The sequence below is a fragment of the Glycine max genome, chromosome 12 (assembly GCF_000004515.6).
Source record: "Glycine max cultivar Williams 82 chromosome 12, Glycine_max_v4.0, whole genome shotgun sequence".
NCBI classification, from domain to species: Eukaryota; Viridiplantae; Streptophyta; class Magnoliopsida; order Fabales; family Fabaceae; genus Glycine; species Glycine max.
Window position 1 is genome coordinate 17488638 of NC_038248.2, and position 7276 is coordinate 17495913.

At 31.5% G+C, this 7276-nt stretch overlaps 1 pseudogene; it reads left to right on the top strand.

Annotated features, from left to right (window-relative positions):
* Positions 1-1544: 1544 nt before the first annotated feature.
* On the top strand, positions 1545-6668 carry LOC100814703 (G-type lectin S-receptor-like serine/threonine-protein kinase At4g27290; annotated as a pseudogene).
* The last annotated feature ends 608 nt before the right edge of the window (positions 6669-7276 follow it).

Below are 7276 nucleotides of genomic sequence, written 5' to 3' on the forward strand. Positions count from 1 at the left end.
AAACGAGAGAATAAAATCAGAATAACATTAAGATAGTATATCAACCTTTTTTAACAACTTCACAAATATATATATATATATATATATATATATATATATATATATATAACCACAAAAAGCTATGTATAAAAATTTGTTATATATTTGTCACTAAATCTTATACTTGTTAAAAACGAGAATCAACCCAGTAGTGTCCAAAACTTTTATCTAGGTTGGAAAAGTGGAAAGGATTACAATTTAAAACCTGTTTTTATCCTTCATACCTAAACATGAGAATAAAGTCAGTAGTGTCCAAAACTCTTAGGTAGGAAAATTTGAAAAGATTGCAATTTAAAACCTGTTTTTCTCGCCCACACCTTCACTTAATTAGACTGACATAATGATAATGACATGCTTTGACAGTGTCAAAATTTTCACTGAGTTGTTACCTGCATGCTTTAATCAAAGAGTAATGATACTAAAACGTATTTCCTTCCATTGTTCGTTATTTTCTTTAGGTTAGAAATAAATTCCGGTTACGCTAAGAAAATGAGAGGATAAACACCGGAAAAATTTAATTAGTGGGCCATGACTAAATTATATAAGTGAACGATATCACTCAAGAGCTTAACTATGGTTATATATGCTTATAGTAATTGCTGTGCGTTCGAAAGGGATAAAAATCAAAAATATTTTCACCAATGATATGTAAGCAAGTTGGACATCGCACTCAAACCTTAAGGCTCAAATTTATGAGTCTTATCCTTATTTATGTGATGTTCAATCTTTCCATTCCTACCTAATGTGGGACTTTACCTGCATTTGAACTTCGAAAATATTGTTTATAGGCTAAAATATGTTAAATAACTGAATTTTGTGTTTTCTTCTTCATACACACAAAATCCATAATTTGTCCGGGACTAAAAAAAGTGTCAATAATAAAAAAAATATATATTTTGTTTTATGAGAAGAAAAAATTAGATTTATTTTATTAAGAAGAAAATATAAAATTTAAGTATTTATTAAAAAAGATAAACACATTTTAGCATTATTTATATTTAATTTGATATATAATATCACATTATTATATTCTAATCTTTTAAGAATATTAGAAATCCATTTGGTCTGTTTGATCTACAAAACAAAAAAAATCTAATAAATGAAACCAAATATTAGAGTTAATTTGGAACATATATAAAATAAGTTTAAATATATTTTAGTTACTTGCTAAATGATCAATAAATTTAATAACTTTTGTTTATTGTATTGAAGTCTGATATATCAAATTCTTAATTTTCCTTTCGTCTCAGTTAAGTCATTAGATGACATTATTTGAACTATTGATTATATTAAAAAAAATATTCATAAGATGTTATATTACTTAATTGATAACATGAATTAAAAAGAAGGATATGTCATCAATCTAATGCAACAAATTTTTTTATTAGAGATTTAAAACAAAAATAAGTAATTTATCGTCAATCTAAAAGATATCATAATCTAAAAATTAACACCAAAGAAAATGGGGTACACCTTACGCTCATGACATCAAGGCCAAGTAAGAATGACGTAACAAAGATCGAATACTCTCAGCTTATACATACTAACTTTCCCATTATTTATACTCGATCCATAGATCAATATCCAAATACCAAAGCTCTGCCACAATGAAATTTCTTTCTTTCATGATTATGGTTGCTTACATACTTGTTTCCTCTCTCAGAATTTCCATAGCAAATGATTCCATGAACGTCCTCCAGTCTATGAGTGACGGGGTGAGCTTGGTGTCAAAAGGTGGAAAGTTCGAATTTGGTTTTTTCAGTCCAGGTGATCGAGGCCGTACCCGAATCAAATAAACATTAAAATGTAGTAACTAGGAAGTGATCCTAGGTCGTTTCCCAACGAGCAGTGACAAGCCAAATGTTCATAATATACTTGCAGTAACAGTAACAGTAACGATGGGGGGGGTTGTTTGCTTTTGTAAATTAAACAGCGAATATATGTGAATTAGAAAATATCAGAATTAAAACACGTTGTTTCCCCTTGATTCACAAGCAAGTCTCTTATCCTAGGTTACGAGAGTTTATCCTTTATCAGTTTAACCACTTAATCCAACCCTAAATTAAATTACTAAGCGAAATTCAACATAAGGCATTCATTATGTGATTAAGCATCACATACACCAATTACTCATAAACGATCATTAAGCATGAACGTAAATTAAGCGCAGAGACAATTAATCAAACACTAAGCATGCATGAATTAAAAGCAACAAATTCAAAGTAATTAGTGAAGAGGAAAAACTAAACAGAATTTAACAGTAATAATAGAACCTCAAAGAGAACTGTGCTTGATCCTCAAGGGAAAACAACGCTGCGGACTTAGCCTTCCATTAATCAAATAGAGAATGAAATTTTATTGATAAAACTAAAAGTCTGAATTGGAATTGAAAAAAATGAAAATAAAAGAGAAAGAGAAGAGAGACTAAAACTAAAAACGAAAAATAGAAGAGAGAGAGGAGAGAGAGAGAGTCTCCCGCGAGGGAGAGAGGGGGGTCCTCTAAACTAGAACCTTGGTGCTGTTATATAGTTTTTTTTCAGCCCCAAAGCTTACAAATATGTTTTAAATCCAAGCCCATAAGTAAAATCAAATCAAATCTAGATAAGATAAGATAAGATAAGATCTAGATGAAATAATATCTAGATGAGATCAAATCTAAATAATATCTAGATAAGATAAGATCTAATTTTATAGAATAAATTAGTCTGCCCTCTTCAAGTCCAAGCCCAATTCTAGATTCAAGCCCAATGCTAGATTCAAGCCCAATGCTTCATTAATTCCTGAAATTAGATTAAAAACATCAAATTAGCTTAATGGGCCCAAATAATAAAACTGCCTAATTAATTGACAATTAAGATCAATCAATAATTAAAATGGTGCAAAAAGGGTTTAGAAAATAGAAGAAAATGATGGCACATCACCAGGTTATTCCCATAAACGTTATGTGGGTATTTGGTACAAGAACATCCCAATCCAGACAGTTGTTTGGGTTGCTAATAAGGCCAACCCCATCAATGATTCCTCGGGTATCATAACACTCAACAACACAGGCAATCTTGTTCTCACCCAAAATGCGTATCTTGTCTGGTACACCAACAACTCTCACAAACAAGCACAGAATCCTGTAGTAGTGCTTTTGGACAGTGGCAATCTTGTGATAAAAAACGAGGAAGAAACAGACCCAGAAGTGTGTTTGTGGCAAAGCTTTGACTATCCATCTGATACACTCTTGCCAGGGATGAAGTTGGAACGGAACATCCGAACTGGTCATGAGTGGAAACTAACTTCTTGGAAGAATCCAAATGATCCATCCCCTGGAGACATTTATCGGGTTTTAGAACTCTATAACTATCCTGAGCTTTATGTAATGAAAGGAAAGAAAAAGGTATACCGGTCTGGACCTTGGAATGGCCTATATTTCAGTGGATTACCTTATCTACAGAATAATACTATTTTTGGTTACAACTTTGTAAGCAATAAAGATGAGATTTACTTCACGTTTAACCTTCTAAATAATTGTCATTGAAAGAACTGTAGTAAACCAAACAGGTATAGTTTATCGCTATGTATGGTTGGAGGGTGATCATAATTGGACGATGCATAGATCCTACCCGAAAGAGTTTTGTGACAATTATGGTCTCTGTGGAGCCTATGGGAATTGCATTATTAATCAGGCACAAGGATGCCAGTGTTTGAAAGGGTTTAGTCCAAAGTCACCACAAGCATGGGCTTCATCTGATTGGAGTCAAGGATGTGTCCGCAATAAACCGTTAAGTTGCAACGGCGAACATAAAGATGGGTTTGTCAAATTTGAAGGCCTTAAAGTTCCTGATACTACACAGACTTGGTTGGATAAGACTATTGGTCTGGAGGAATGCAGAGTGAAGTGCTTGAATAATTGTTCTTGTATGGCCTACAGTAATTCAGACATAAGAGGTGCAGGTAGTGGTTGTGTCATGTGGTATGGAGATCTCATTGACATTAGACAATTTGAAACGGGTGGGCAAGGTCTACATATCAGGATGTCTGCTTCAGAGTCAGGTAAGCACTATCAACTATAATCTTCTCATTTCAACTGCAACTTCGCAAATGCCGTCTAAGATCACACTAATTTTATATTATTCTTTTTAATCGTTCCAACCCTTAAGAACCTGAAGATGGGCACGAGAGGAACACACCAACGATTGTTGCTTCCACCATTGCTGCAATTTGTGGGGCTCTGTTGATTAGTTCTTATTTTATCTGCAGAAATAGGAGGAACAATGCTGGTAAATATTTACCTACAGCTCTACTCACGAGTAATGATATATAGACACCAATATATAAAACGATCTAATTCATATCCTTATTTTTTTCTCTTTCTATCAAATTATATGCACTATTTTATCTATACTTCTTTCGCGTATCTCTCTTTCTCAAGATGTCTAATAACATATAAGTGTTTATGTATTTTTATCCATATATGTAGAAAAAGGATAGATGAATACCGACAATGCTATTAACACCTAATTAGAGAAAAAAAAAAAAGAGAGAAAAATTATAAGTATTTTTAGATTTATGAGATAATATGAAGAAAGAAATAAAAATAAATGAAGGATGTAATAAGATGTTTAAAATAAAATAAAATTATGTATCATTACTCATGTATAGAAAGGTATGATATATTTTATTGAATCATATATATTAATAGTATAAATTTTATTTGGACTAAAATCTGTAACTTAATCTACTAATGTCAAGATTATCACCAAAGACCAATTTTAGTATTTATTATATGAGGAGTGCGAGAAAAATGTTATTGATAAAAGTTATTGAAATTATCAAATGATGTGAGAGACTCATTAACAAAGAAGACAAACTTAAAACTTTTAGTTTTTTTTCACATGCTACTAGAGTGATAAGTTTTTTTTCTTCTTATTTTACTTTTTATATTTTGAAGAAACAACAATCATTATTTTCAATAATTGGATTAGCATTTTAAACTAAAAAAATTTAAAAACTCAAAAAGTCTAGTGAATTTACAATAATTAAAAACTAACATATTTATTATATTAATTTAAATAGGTCATTAGAGGAACGTGAAAGTAACTCATCTTCATTTCTATTTAAATTCTCATTATTGTCACAAATGACAAAGATAATATCTTCTATTTATATTTTTTATTGCATAACTTCTGCTAATAATTTTGAGCACAGTAACAAATTACTCGAAGGACAAGAGTGAGAAGGATATTGATTTACCAACATTTGATTTTTCATTCATTTCTAATGCCACAAATGACTTTTCGCAAAGTGAAAAATTGGGACAAGGCGGCTTTGGATCCGTGTACAAGGTAAGAAAATTAAATTTAATCTAAGTCCTCATTCTTCATCAAATAATCTCAATCTTTCCAAAATCATTATCAGGGCATATTGCCAGATGGGCAAGAGATTGCAGTCAAAAGGCTTTCTAAAACTTCTGGACAAGGTTTGGATGAATTCAAAAATGAAGTCATGTTGATTGCAAAACTTCAACACCGCAATCTCGTAAAGCTTCTTGGTTGTTCTATCCAACAAGATGAGAAATTGTTGATATATGAATTCATGCCAAATAGAAGCTTGGATTACTTTATTTTTGGTTGGAGATTTTTCACAATCTAATCCTTTTCTTTTTCTTATAAAAAACTATAGAATAGTTGTCAAGCTTATTTAGAAGTGAACTTTGTCAGATTCAACAAGGCACACATTATTAGGTTGGACTAAGCGATTTGAAATTATTGGTGGAATTGCTCGAGGACTTCTCTATCTTCATCAAGACTCTAGACTAAAGATCATTCACAGGGATCTCAAAACTAGTAACGTTCTTCTTGATAGTAATATGAACCCAAAAATATCAGATTTTGGTATGGCTAGGACATTTGGGTTAGATCAAGATGAAGCAAATACAAATAGAGTAATGGGAACATAGTAAGTTTTTCTATATTGTTTTTTTCTTCTCTTTCCGTAACTACTTTTATAGTTTGATTGTGAACTCTTGTTTTGTTGTGCAGTGGTTATATGCCTCCTGAATATGTAGTACATGGATCTTTCTCAGTCAAATCTGATGTTTTCAGCTTTGGTGTGATTGTGCTAGAGATAATCAGTGGGAAGAAGAATAGGGCGTTTTATGACCCACACCATCACCTAAATCTTCTTGGGCATGTATGTATAAAAAACTTAGCAATCTATATTGGAATAGTAACAAGTCGATAAAACAATGAACATTAATTGTTTAGAATTTTAATATGGAAAATGAACTTTGATTTGTGGCTTCCACGTCATTTTCAGGCATGGAGACTGTGGATTGAAAAGAGGCCAACAGAACTTATGGATGACTTGGTCGATAATTCAGCTTGTCCATCTGAAATAATAAGATATATTCATATTGGTTTGTTATGTGTACAACAAAGACCTGAGGATAGACCAAACATGTCATCAGTAACTTTATTCTTGAATGGCGAGAAGTTATTACCCGAGCCAAATCAACCTGGGTTCTATACAGGAAAAGCTCATCCAACCAAGCCAAATTCTTCCTCAAGAAATATTGATGTATATTCCTTCAATGAAATGTCTAACTCATTGTTGGAGCCAAGGTAAGAAAATTAATAAAATAAAACTGAAATGATATAAAGAATAGAAAAGTCTCCTACCTCCAATCTCAACAAATGCATGCGTGGAAGAAATAACAATGTATCTAGAATTTGTTACTTTTTATTGAATCTGCGACTTAAATCGAATGCCTCTTTGTTAGTTCCTAATTTTTTTTTATCAAACTAGATTTAAACATGCATGTTGCGTGGATGTCTCAAATGCTGATAGTAAGACAGATTAATTTATCATTTTTAAATTTTGTTGATAATAAAATGAGTATTTTCAAGAAATTTGATATTTCAATTTGAGGGAGATAGCAATTTTTTCTTGACGTAAATATTGTGTTATATTTCGGATGAATGAAAGTTATTTATGAGTCTATGAGTTAATGAGTCCACTTGTACCCAGCGAGTTGACTTTTGAGTAAATTCTTAAATTAACTTGCTAACTTTTACGAGTTTATGAGTCCACTTGTTCTCTGAGAGTTGACTCTTGAGTAAACTCTTTTTTAGTAGAGTCTCGCTAAATTTTATAAACTCTAAGTAAACTTGGTAGACTTTCGAGTTTACAAACGAGCCAACGAGTTAGTAAGTTAAAAAAATTAAACCAAAATCTAAGTCATTTTTTA